This window comes from Octopus sinensis, linkage group LG13, assembly GCF_006345805.1.
Source record: "Octopus sinensis linkage group LG13, ASM634580v1, whole genome shotgun sequence".
Taxonomy (NCBI): domain Eukaryota; kingdom Metazoa; phylum Mollusca; class Cephalopoda; order Octopoda; family Octopodidae; genus Octopus; species Octopus sinensis.
Window position 1 is genome coordinate 59,498,070 of NC_043009.1, and position 13,693 is coordinate 59,511,762.

A 13,693-nucleotide genomic window follows, 5' to 3' on the forward strand; every position below is an offset into this window, starting at 1 on the left:
CGACTGGTCTAGGTCCCGTCTTCTGCAGCTGGATAGCTGCTTTGTACAGAGGCATCCGTTCGGTAATTCGCGTAAATTGACATCTATCGGGACCTTTCGACATTGCACGTTCGGTCCGTCGGGGATGCCTCCTCCCGTCGCTTCTATATGTATTGACTCTCGAGCCACTACTGCGGAAGCTGGCGTCTCTGAGGATCATCTCGCGAGAATTGGAATGCGGGAAGAGAGTGTCTGCATAAGTGGACGTCAACATCATAATGTCTAGCCACGAGCACATTGAGCTGGTCGGCGAGACACTGAAAGACTACGAAGCGGTAACAGGAGCGAAATCAAGAAGAAAAGGTCGATATCATTTGGCGAACCGCTGGATTATTTTATCGATCTCGATTGGATATGTTAATTTATCGATCCCATTTGGCGAACCACTAAGTTACTTTATCGACATCCTTTGGCGAACCGCTAAGTTATTTTATCGATCTCGATTGGTGAACCACTAAGTTATTTTGTCGATCACTTTTGGCGAACCTCTAAGTTATTATATCGATCACCTTTGGCGAACCACTAAATTATTTTATCAATCACCTTTGACGAACCGCTAAGTTATTTAATCTTGTAGTAGATTTATCACCATTCACTTAGGGACTAGTAACCACTATAAGCTGTGGTTTGAAATGGTTCACACGTGGCTAAAGGATTTTACATTTAGATATAACTGGGGTACTTATGTGTACCCATGTCTTTTGCTTCTGCTTTTTTCCATGGGTGCGTGTAAGTTTTTCATTTATTTCTTATCGTATTTTCTACTGAAGAGGGAAAAATCCGAAATTGATTCAATATAGAAATAACGAACTTTTAAAAAATATTCTGTTGGCTAGCTTCCCCGATTTCAGCACGACGTGTATTTATAGTGAGTGTATAATGATATGTGGAAATTGATTATTTAAAGTCTGTTATCAGCATATTGGCATGGAAATAATTTTTCTTTTGCCCTTGTTTATAAGTTGCTTATAATTTTAACCTTTAAATGTATCTTAATATGCTGCCACTTTTTGATGAAATTTTTTCTGAAAAGATTTCATCAAAAAGTGGCAGCATATAAATATATATATACATATATATACATGATACATATATATATATATATTATATATATATATATATAGCAATTAAGGACAACTACTTAATAAGGAAAACTTAACAAGAAATTGTCAGTAGATAGCGTAAAAACCTCATAAGAGAAAAAATTTCGAAAATAATTATTTCTTATTGAACATATTATTTATATATAGAGGGCATTATACATACATGCCAGGAGGCATTCTACATACACGCCATACGCTAAGAGGGACAATCAGTCATTTCTAACAAAAATATTACTAATCCCACCGAATGCAATTTTTCAAAGAAAGACATTTAAAAATATATAGACCTGTATCACAGTGATTTCATACTTACGTAATCATCAGCAGGCCTGAATATACTATAAATAAACAACGACCCTGCTTCGCTTAAGCCGATCAGCTAACTGATCAACATCAACGAAGCACATGGGTGGGTTTATATATACTATATCCGGATGAATGGCAAACTTTTACGAATTGCATTTCGGGAGAGGAAAAGTTTTTTCGGAATAAAAATTTAGCAATTAAGGACAACTACTTAATAAGGAAAACTTAACAAGAAATTGTCAGGTAGATAGCGTAAAAACCTCATAAGAGAAAAAATTTCGAAAATAATTATTTCTTATTGAACATATTAATTTATATATAGAGGGCATTATACATACATGCCAGGAGGCATTCTACATACACGCCATACGCTAAGAGGGACAATCAGTCATTTCTACCAAAAATATTACTAATCCCACCGAATGCAATTTTTCAAAAAAGACATTTAAAAATATATAGACCTGTATCACAGTGATTTCATACTTACGTAATCATCAGCAGGCCTGAATATACTATAAATAAACAACGACCCTGCTTCGCTTAAGCCGATCAGCTAACTGATCAACATCAACGAAGCACATGGGTGGGTTTATATATACTATATCCGGATGAATGGCAAACTTTTACGAATTGCATTTCGGGAGAGGAAAAGTTTTTTCGGAATAAAAATTTAGCAACTAAGGACAACTACTTAATAAGGAAAACTTAACAAGAAATTGTCAGGTAGATAGCGTAAAAACCTCATAAGAGAAAAAATTTCGAAAATAATTATTTCTTATTGAACATATTAATTTATATATAGAGGGCATTATACATACATGCCAGGAGGCATTCTACATACACGCCATACGCTAAGAGGGACAATCAGTCATTTCTACCAAAAATATTACTAATCCCACCGAATGCAATTTTTCAAAGAAGACATTTAAAAATATATAGACCTGTATCACAGTGATTTCATACTTACGTATCATCAGCAGGCCTGAATATACTATAAATAACAACGACCCTGCTTCGCTTAAGCCGATCAGCTAACTGATCAACATCAACGAAGCACATGGGTGGGTTTATATATACTATATCCGGATGAATGGCAAACTTTTACGAATTGCATTTCGGGAGAGGAAAAGTTTTTTCGGAATAAAAATTTAGCAATTAAGGACAACTACTTAATAAGGAAAACTTAACAAGAAATTGTCAGGTAGATAGCGTAAAAACCTCATAAGAGAAAAAATTTCGAAAATAATTATTTCTTATTGAACATATTATTTATATATAGAGGGCATTATACATACATGCCAGGAGGCATTCTACATACACGCCATACGCTAAGAGGGACAATCAGTCATTTCTACCAAAAATATTACTAATCCCACCGAATGCAATTTTTCAAAGAAAGACATTTAAAAATATATAGACCTGTATCACAGTGATTTCATACTTACGTAATCATCAGCAGGCCTGAATATACTATAAATAAACAACGACCCTGCTTCGCTTAAGCCGATCAGCTAACTGATCAACATCAACGAAGCACATGGGTGGTTTATATATACTATATCCGGATGAATGGCAAACTTTTACGAATTGCATTTCGGGAGAGGAAAAGTTTTTTCGGAATAAAAATTTAGCAATTAAGGACAACTACTTAATAAGGAAAACTTAACAAGAAATTGTCAGGTAGATAGCGTAAAAACCTCATAAGAGAAAAAATTTCGAAAATAATTATTTCTTATTGAACATATTAATTTATATATAGAGGGCATTTACATACATGCCAGGAGGCATTCTACTACACCCATACGCTAAGAGGACAATCAGTCATTTCTACCAAAAATATTACTAATCCCACCGAATGCAATTTTTCAAAGAAAGACATTTAAAAATATATAGACCTGTATCACAGTGATTTCATACTTACGTAATCATCAGCAGGCCTGAATATACTATAAATAAACAACGACCCTGCTTCGCTTAAGCCGATCAGCTAACTGATCAACATCAACGAAGCACTTTTGGTAGAAATGACTGATTGTCCCTCTTAGCGTATGGCGTGTATGTAGAATGCCTCCTGGCATGTATGTATAATGCCCTCTATATATAAATATATATATATATATATATATATATATATATATATATGTATGTATATGTATATGTATCATGTATATATATATATATAATATATATACATATATATACATGATACATATATTATATATATATATATATATATATATATAGCAATTAAGGACAACTACTTAATAAGGAAAACTTAACAAGAAATTGTCAGTAGATAGCGTAAAAACCTCATAAGAGAAAAAATTTCGAAAATAATTATTTCTTATTGAACATATTAATTTATATATAGAGGGCATTATACATACATGCCAGGAGGCATTCTACATACACGCCATACGCTAAGAGGGACAATCAGTCATTTCTACCAAAAATATTACTAATCCCACCGAATGCAATTTTTCAAAGAAAGACATTTAAAAATATATAGACCTGTATCACAGTGATTTCATACTTACGTAATCATCAGCAGGCCTGAATATACTATAAATAAACAACGACCCTGCTTCGCTTAAGCCGATCAGCTAACTGATCAACATCAACGAAGCACATGGGTGGGTTTATATATACTATAATCCGGATGAATGGCAAACTTTTACGAATTGCATTTCGGGAGAGGAAAAGTTTTTTCGGAATAAAAATTTAGCAATTAAGGACAACTACTTAATAAGGAAAACTTAACAAGAAATTGTCAGGTAGATAGCGTAAAAACCTCATAAGAGAAAAAATTTCGAAAATAATTATTTCTTATTGAACATATTAATTTATATATAGAGGGCATTATACATACATGCCAGGAGGCATTCTACATACACGCCATACGCTAAGAGGGACAATCAGTCATTTCTACCAAAAATATTACTAATCCCACCGAATGCAATTTTTCAAAGAAAGACATTTAAAAATATATAGACCTGTATCACAGTGATTTCATACTTACGTAATCATCAGCAGGCCTGAATATACTATAATAAACAACGACCCTGCTTCGCTTAAGCCGATCAGCTAACTGATCAACATCAACGAAGCACATGGGTGGGTTTATATATACTATATCCGGATGAATGGCAAACTTTTACGAATTGCATTTCGGGAGAGGAAAAGTTTTTTCGGAATAAAAATTTAGCAACTAAGGACAACTACTTAATAAGGAAAACTTAACAAGAAATTGTCAGGTAGATAGCGTAAAAACCTCATAAGAGAAAAAATTTCGAAAATAATTATTTCTTATGAACATATTATTTATATATAGAGGGCATTATACATACATGCCAGAGGCATTCTACATACACGCCATACGCTAAGAGGGACAATCAGTCATTTCTACCAAAAATATTACTAATCCCACCGAATGCAATTTTTCAAAGAAAGACATTTAAAAATATATAGACCTGTATCACAGTGATTTCATACTTACGTAATCATCAGCAGCCTGAATATACTATAAATAAACAACGACCCTGCTTCGCTAAGCCGATCAGCTAACTGATCAACATCAACGAAGCACATGGGTGGTTTATATATACTATATCCGGATGAATGGCAAACTTTTACGAATTGCATTTCGGGAGAGGAAAAGTTTTTTCGGAATAAAAATTTAGCAATTAAGGACACTACTTAATAAGGAAAACTTAACAAGAAATTGGTCAGGTAGATAGCGTAAAAACCTCATAAGAAAAAAATTTCGAAAATAATTATTTCTTATTGAACATATTATTTATATATAGAGGGCATTATACATACATGCCAGGAGGCATTCTACATACACGCCATACGCTAAGAGGGACAATCAGTCATTTCTACCAAAAATATTACTAATCCCACCGAATGCAATTTTTCAAAGAAAGACATTTAAAAATATATAGACCTGTATCACAGTGATTTCATACTTACGTAATCATCAGCAGGCCTGAATATACTATAAATAACAACGACCCTGCTTCGCTTAGCCGATCAGCTAACTGATCAACATCAACGAAGCACATGGGTGGGTTTATATATACTATATCCGGATGAATGGCAAACTTTTACGAATTGCATTTCGGGAGAGGAAAAGTTTTTTCGGAATAAAAATTTAGCAATTAAGGACAACTACTTAATAAGGAAAACTTAACAAGAAATTGTCAGGTAGATAGCGTAAAAACCTCATAAGAGAAAAAATTTCGAAAATAATTATTTCTTATTGAACATATTAATTTATATATAGAGGGCATTTACATACATGCCAGGAGGCATTCTACATACACGCCATACGCTAAGAGGGACAATCAGTCATTTCTACCAAAAATATTACTAATCCCACCGAATGCAATTTTTCAAAGAAAGACATTTAAAAATATATAGACCTGTATCACAGTGATTTCATACTTACGTAATCATCAGCAGGCCTGAATATACTATAAATAAACAACGACCCTGCTTCGCTTAAGCCGATCAGCTAACTGATCAACATCAACGAAGCGTATGGCGTGTATGTAGAATGCCTCCTGGCATGTATGTATAATGCCCTCTATATATAAATATATATATATATATATATATATATATATATATATGTATGTATATGTATATGTATCATGTATATATATATATTATATATATATATATATACAAATATATATACATATATATACATGATACATATATATACAAAACCACAGAATTTTATGATATAGCCCGTACCCTTTCATATATTGAAGTTATTAAAGCCCATCTGGCCACATATATATTTCAGGATGCTTTGATACTTACTACGATGATGGTGATGATGATGAGCTCAATGGGCTCAATGACCGTCCAGCAATTAAGAGTGAAAGCCCCGTAATCTTTGTATAGACATCTCACCAGACGGAAATTCAGAAGGAATACTACCAGCACCGCCACCACCGCCATCCCGCCTCGTTGCTAAGGTAGAGAATTGTTCGTATTTGTTTCTGGACTAATTTATTTTTAGTCGAGAAGCCTCAGCTGCGAAGTACAAGTTGTTATTGACTTTATACTTCGATGTGGGCTTTGCTGACAGCCATTGTCTTTAACATCTAGCGTAAGATAAGATACTTTGTCAGTGATGATCCTACTTTTTTATAAGTTGGCAGCCATTTTGTATGTGCGTATGTACATATGTTCGCATTTGTTTATACATATTTGTGTATGTGTTTGCATGTATATGTATGTATATGGCTGTAGGTATGGATATGTGTATATATGTTTGTATATATATATATATGTATACGTATGCATATATGTATGCATGTATGGATATGTGTATATATGTATGTATATATATGTATGTATACGTATGTATATATGTATGCATGTGTGGATATGTGTATATATGTACGTATATATATGTATGTATACGTATGCATATATGTATGCATGTATGGATATGTGTATATATGTATGTATAAATATGTATGTATAGATATGCATATATGTATGCATGTATGGATATGTGTATATATGTATGTATAAATATGCATGTATAAGTATGCATATATGTATACATATATGTTTATACAAATGTTTATACACAAATACACATACCCGTGCGACGTTTGATTGTAATAATGTACAACCGGACAAAAGTATAACTTATAAACAATATGTAAATAAATAACATTAAAAATACCAGAAATAATTTATATAAAAAAATAACATATAAATAATGTATAAATAAATAATGTTGACGTATTTTATACTTCTTAAAGCTAATTAGAATTGCAGGAATTCGTTAAAATTCCATGCCCAGCAAGCCTTCTTCCAATAGCATTTCAATGAAGAAAGCTCATTTTAAACTTCCTTAATGACCTTTCCCGTTACATGTGATCGTGTGTCGCATACTTCCGATAAATCAGCATGACATTATCACACACGTTGATAAAAATTCAAACTGATGGGATTTGTTCTCGTGGTATCATTTCGATGCAATTTCCGTTTATGTTTTGCAATGTAGAGAAATCTTTAATCAAGTTATTAAGATATATTATTTTTTTTCTTTCGCAGCATTTGTTCTGTTTTGTTCTCTGTATATATGATGAGGTGTAATGTGTACACACATGCGCATTCACGCATACATAATTTTGTATGAGTGTGTGTATGTATGTATATGTGTATGTATGTATGTGTGTGTGTATATGTACGAAAATAAACATGATTAAAAGTGAGATCTTTCTCCAACGCTGTTCACGCAATTCGTTTCTGCCTTCTGTTACAACTAAGGCTTTATTCTTAAAATATTAGTCGAGGTCAGAATTATGTAACACAAATTTCCGAATTGCGATAGAGTTAATGGCCAGTTATTTATTATCATCATCATCATCATCATCATCATCATCATCATCATCATCATCATCATCATCATCATCATCATCATTATTATTATTATCATTATTATTATTATTATTATTATTATTACTTTTTTTTTCTTCTTTCAAATTTGCTTCCATTTCTTGCCGAGTGTCTTCCCGACTCCTAGGTCAAAGAAACTCATAGTATACATTGGTAGGCCATTAAACCAAACTCAGTAGTTCGTTTATTTTTTTTTTTTTTAAGTTAAATTAAAATACATGAGCAGCAACAGTTCTCACATCGACAATGCTCTTCTCAATACGTGTGATGTACCAGTAAAGACAATCTTTTGCACTTCTTGCAGGGATGGTAAGCCAGGGATCATTCTCATATAATTTTCGGTTCCCTTCTTGATCATTCCTAGTGCTCCTACGATCACTGGTATTGTAACCGCCTTGAGATGCCACATTTTCTCAATTTCAATGAGTAGGTCTTTATATTTTCTGAGCTTGTCAAACTCTTTCGCTGAGATATTATGATCACAGGGGATGCTCATGTCGATCAATAAGCAAACTTTATTGTTTTGGTCTTTCACAACAATATCTGGTTTATTGGCATTGATGGTTCGGTCTGTATGTACTGGAAAGTCCCACAGAATGGTTACATTTTCTCCTTCAGTTACAGCCTCAGGGTGGTGATTATACCACTTGTCGGCAGTTTTGATATTGTAATGCCGACTTATTAGCCAGTGTAGATATTGGCCAACTCTGTCATGTCTTAATTTATACTCCACTGGTGCTAAGACTTTACATCCAGAGATTAGGTGGTCCACTGTTTCAATCATGTCGTTGCAGAATCGGCATTTTGGGTCTGCTCCATTTTTCATCACATTGGCCTGGTAGTTCCGGGTTAATAGGCTTTGATCTTGAGCAGCCAGGATGAAACCTTCGCTCTCTGCTTTTAGCCCTGAGCTCCGTAGCCACTGATGGGTTTGCTTCTGGTCAACATCAGCTTGTTTGCTGCGGGTCACATATTTGCCGTGCAGAGGTTTCTCCTCCCACCTATCAGCCAATTTTATTATTAATATTATTATATTATTATTATTATACTTTTTTTTTCTTCTTCAAATTTGCTTCCATTTCTTGCCGAGTGTCTTCCCGACTCCTAGGTCAAAGAAACTCATAGTATACATTGGTAGGCCATTAAACCAAACTCAGTAGTTCGTTATTTTTTTTTTTTTAAGTTAAATTAAAATACATGAGCAGCAACAGTTCTCACATCGACAATGCTCTTCTCAATACGTGTGATGTACCAGTAAAGACAATCTTTTGCACTTCTTGCAGGGATGGTAAGCCAGGGATCATTCTCATATAATTTTCGGTTCCCTTCTTGATCATTCCTAGTGCTCCTACGATCACTGGTATTGTAACCGCCTTGAGATGCCACATTTTCTCAATTTCAATGAGTAGGTCTTTATATTTTCTGAGCTTGTCAAACTCTTTCGCTGAGATATTATGATCACAGGGGATGCTCATGTCGATCAATAAGCAAACTTTATTGTTTTGGTCTTTCACAACAATATCTGGTTTATTGGCATTGATGGTTCGGTCTGTATGTACTGGAAAGTCCCACAGAATGGTTACATTTTCTCCTTCAGTTACAGCCTCAGGGTGGTGATTATACCACTTGTCGGCAGTTTTGATATTGTAATGCCGACTTATTAGCCAGTGTAGATATTGGCCAACTCTGTCATGTCTTAATTTATACTCCACTGGTGCTAAGACTTTACATCCAGAGATTAGGTGGTCCACTGTTTCAATCATGTCGTTGCAGAATCGGCATTTTGGGTCTGCTCCATTTTTCATCACATTGGCCTGGTAGTTCCGGGTTAATAGGCTTTGATCTTGAGCAGCCAGGATGAAACCTTCGCTCTCTGCTTTTAGCCCTGAGCTCCGTAGCCACTGATGGGTTTGCTTCTGGTCAACATCAGCTTGTTTGCTGCGGGTCACATATTTGCCGTGCAGAGGTTTCTCCTCCCACCTATCAGCCAATTTTATTATTAATATTATTATTATTATTATTATTCAGTAGTTTTATTTTTATAGCGTGCTTTCACTTCACTACCGAACGCAGCTCTGTGTGCCTTGGGTATGTGCTGTGATTTGTTGTGACGCTCTGATGGTTATTGTATGGAAAGTGTTCTGCGTAGGATGTGTGCAGTGCCTAGTAGTGCAATTTTCTGTATGTTATATGTGTTTGTAAGTCCTGGTGTTTTTGTTATGTATTTGTCTGAATATTTTTTTATCATGCCTAATGCACCTACTATGATAGGAATTGTTTGTTTTCAGATTCCACATTCTAGTTACCTCTATTTCCAGGTCTTTGTATTTTGAGAGTTTCTCCATTTCTTTTAGAGACACGTTGTCATCAGCCGGTATTGATACATCAATTAGAAAGCATTTTTTTTCTTCATGGTCTCTGACAACTATATCTGGTCTGTTGGCCTTAATTTCTCTATCTGTGTGTATCGGCATATCCCAGAGTATGGTTGCTTTCTCGTTTTCTGTGACCTTTTCTGGTGTGTGCCTATACCATCTTTTTTCTGTTGTTATTCCATAATGTTGGCATAGCTTCCAATGTATGTAGGTTCCAACTCTGTCATGTCTGTGAATATATTCCTTCTTAGCCAGGACTGGGCAGCTAGAGATAATATGATTTATTGTTTCTTGTCCATCTCCACATATTCTGCAGTTACTTGTAATATTTCTTTTCATTACATGTTTTTGGTAATTTCTGGTGGGGAGGCTTTGGTCTTGTGCTGCAATTAAAAATCCCTCTGTTTCTGCTTTGAGTCCTGAGCTTCTCAACCATTGCTGGGATTTTTCATTGTCTATTTCTTTTGCGTTTAGTTTAGTCCAGTATTTCCCATGAAGGGGCTTTTCTTGCCATCGTTTTATCATGGTTCGTTGCTGTTCTATTTTTACTTTGGATTTCATTTGTTTTATAGCTTTTGTTGTTTCTTCATCTTCTTCTTCTTATGTTTATTAGGTGGTATGATTTCTTGTTTGTATTTGTCAGAATTTCTAACTTCCTGGGAATTTCGTCGAAAACTTCATGGAAAGTTCCGAGGATTTTCTAACTTCCTGGATATCTCGTCGAAAACTTCATGGGAAATTCCGAGGATTTTCTAACTCCCTGAAAATTTCGTCCAAACCCTCATGGAAAGTTCCGAGGATTTCCTAACTTCCTGGATATTTCTTAGAAATCCACATGGGAAGTTCAGAGGATTTCCTAACTTCCTGGATATTTCATAGAATTCCTCATGGGAAGTTCCGCGGATTTTCTAACTTCCTGGAAATTTGGTCGAAAACTTCATGGAAAGTTCCGAGAATTTCTAACTCCCTGGAAATTTCGTCCAAATCCTCATGGAAAGTTCCGAGGATTTCCTAACTTCCTGGATATTTCGTAGAAATCCTCATGGGAAGTTCCGAGAACTTTCTAACTTCCTGGGAATTTCGTCGAAAACTTCATGGAAAGTTCCGAGGATTTTCTAACTTCCTGGATAGTTCGTCGAAAACTTCATGGGGAGTTCCGAGATTTTTCTAACTTCCTGGAAATTTCGTCGAAAACTTCGTGGGAAGTTCCGAGGGTTTTCTAACATCCTGGAAATTTGGTCGAAAACTTCATGGGAAGTTCCGAGGACTTTCTAATTTCGTGGGAATTTCGTCGAAAACTTCATGGCAAACTCCGAGGATTTTCTAACTTCCAGGAAATTTGGTCGAAAACTTCATGGGAAATTCCGAGGATTTTCTAACTCCCTGGAAATTTCGTCCAAATCCTCATGGAAAGTTCCGAGGATTTCCTAACTTCCTGGATATTTCGTAAAATTCCTCATGGGAAGTTCCGAGGATTTTCTAACTTCCTGGATATTTCGTCGAAAACTTCATGGGATTTTCCGAGGGTTTCCTAAATTCCTGGACATTTCGTCGAAAACTTCATGGGAAGTTCCGAGGGTTTTCTAACTTCCTGGAAATTTGGTCGAAAACTTCATGGGAAGTTCCGAGGACTTTCTATTTCCTGGAAATTTGGTCGAAAACTTCATGGGAAGTTCCGAGGACTTTCTAATTTCGGGGAATTTCGTCGAAAACTTCATGGCAAATTCCGAGGATTTTCTAACTTCCTGGAAATTTGGTCGAAAAGTTCATGGGAAATTCCGAGGATTTTCTAACTCCCTGGAAATTTCGTCCAATCCTCATGGAAAGTTCCGAGATTCCTAACTTCCTGGATATTTTGTAGAATTCCTCATGGGAAGTTCCGAGGAGTTTCTAACTTCCTGGATATTTCATCGAAAACTTCATGGGAATTTCCGAGGATTTTCTAACTTCCTGGACTTTCGTCGAAAACTTCATGGGAAGTGCCGAGGGTTTTCTAACATCCTGGAAATTTGGTCGAAAACTTCATGGAAGTTCCGAGGACTTTCTAATTTCCTGGGAATTTCATCGAAAACTTCATGGTAAGTTCCGAGATTTTTCTAACTTCCTGGATATTTCGTCGAAAACTTCATGGAAAGTTCCGAGGATTTTCTAACTTCCTGGATATTTCGTCGAAAACTTCATGGCAAATTCCGAGGATTTTCTAACTTCCTGGATATCTCGTCGAAAACTTCATGGGAGGTCCCGAGGTTTTCTAACTTCTTGGAAATTTCGTCGAAAACTTCGTGGGAAGTTCCGAGGGTTTTCTAACTTCCTGGAAATTTGGTCGAAAACTTCATGGCAAACTCCGAGGATTTTCTAACTTCCAGGAAATTTGGTCGAAAACTTCATGGGAAATTCCGAGGATTTTCTAACTCCCTGGAAATTTCGTCCAAATCCTCATGGAAAGTTCCGAGGATTTCCTAACTTCCTGGATATTTCGTAAAATTCCTCATGGGAAGTTCCGAGAATTTTCTAACTTCCTGGATATTTCGTCGAAAACTTCATGGGATTTTCCGAGGGTTTCCTAAATTCCTGGACATTTCGTCGAAAACTTCATGGGAAGTTCCGAGGGTTTTCTAACTTCCTGGAAATTTGGTCGAAAACTTCATGGGAAGTTCCGAGGACTTTCTAATTTCCTGGAAATTTGGTCGAAAACTTCATGGGAAGTTCCGAGGACTTTCTAATTTCGTGGGAATTTCGTCGAAAACTTCATGGCAAATTCCGAGGATTTTCTAACTTCCTGGAAATTTGGTCGAAAAGTTCATGGGAAATTCCGAGGATTTTCTAACTCCCTGGAAATTTCGTCCAAATCCTCATGGAAAGTTCCGAGGATTTCCTAACTTCCTGGATATTTTGTAGAATTCCTCATGGGAAGTTCCGAGGATTTTCTAACTTCCTGGATATTTCATCGAAAACTTCATGGGAATTTCCGAGGATTTTCTAACTTCCTGGACATTTCGTCGAAAACTTCATGGGAAGTGCCGAGGGTTTTCTAACATCCTGGAAATTTGGTCGAAAACTTCATGGGAAGTTCCGAGGACTTTCTAATTTCCTGGGAATTTCATCGAAAACTTCATGGTAAGTTCCGAGGATTTTCTAACTTCCTGGATATTTCGTCGAAAACTTCATGGAAAGTTCCGAGGATTTTCTAACTTCCTGGATATTTCGTCGAAAACTTCATGGCAAATTCCGAGGATTTTCTAACTTCCTGGATATCTCGTCGAAAACTTCATGGGAGGTCCCGAGGTTTTTCTAACTTCTTGGAAATTTCGTCGAAAACTTCGTGGGAAGTTCCGAGGGTTTTCTAACTTCCTGGAAATTTGGTCGAAAACTTCATGGGAAGTGCCGAGGACTTTCTTATTTCCTGGAAATTTCGTCCAAATCCTCATGGAAAGTTCCGAG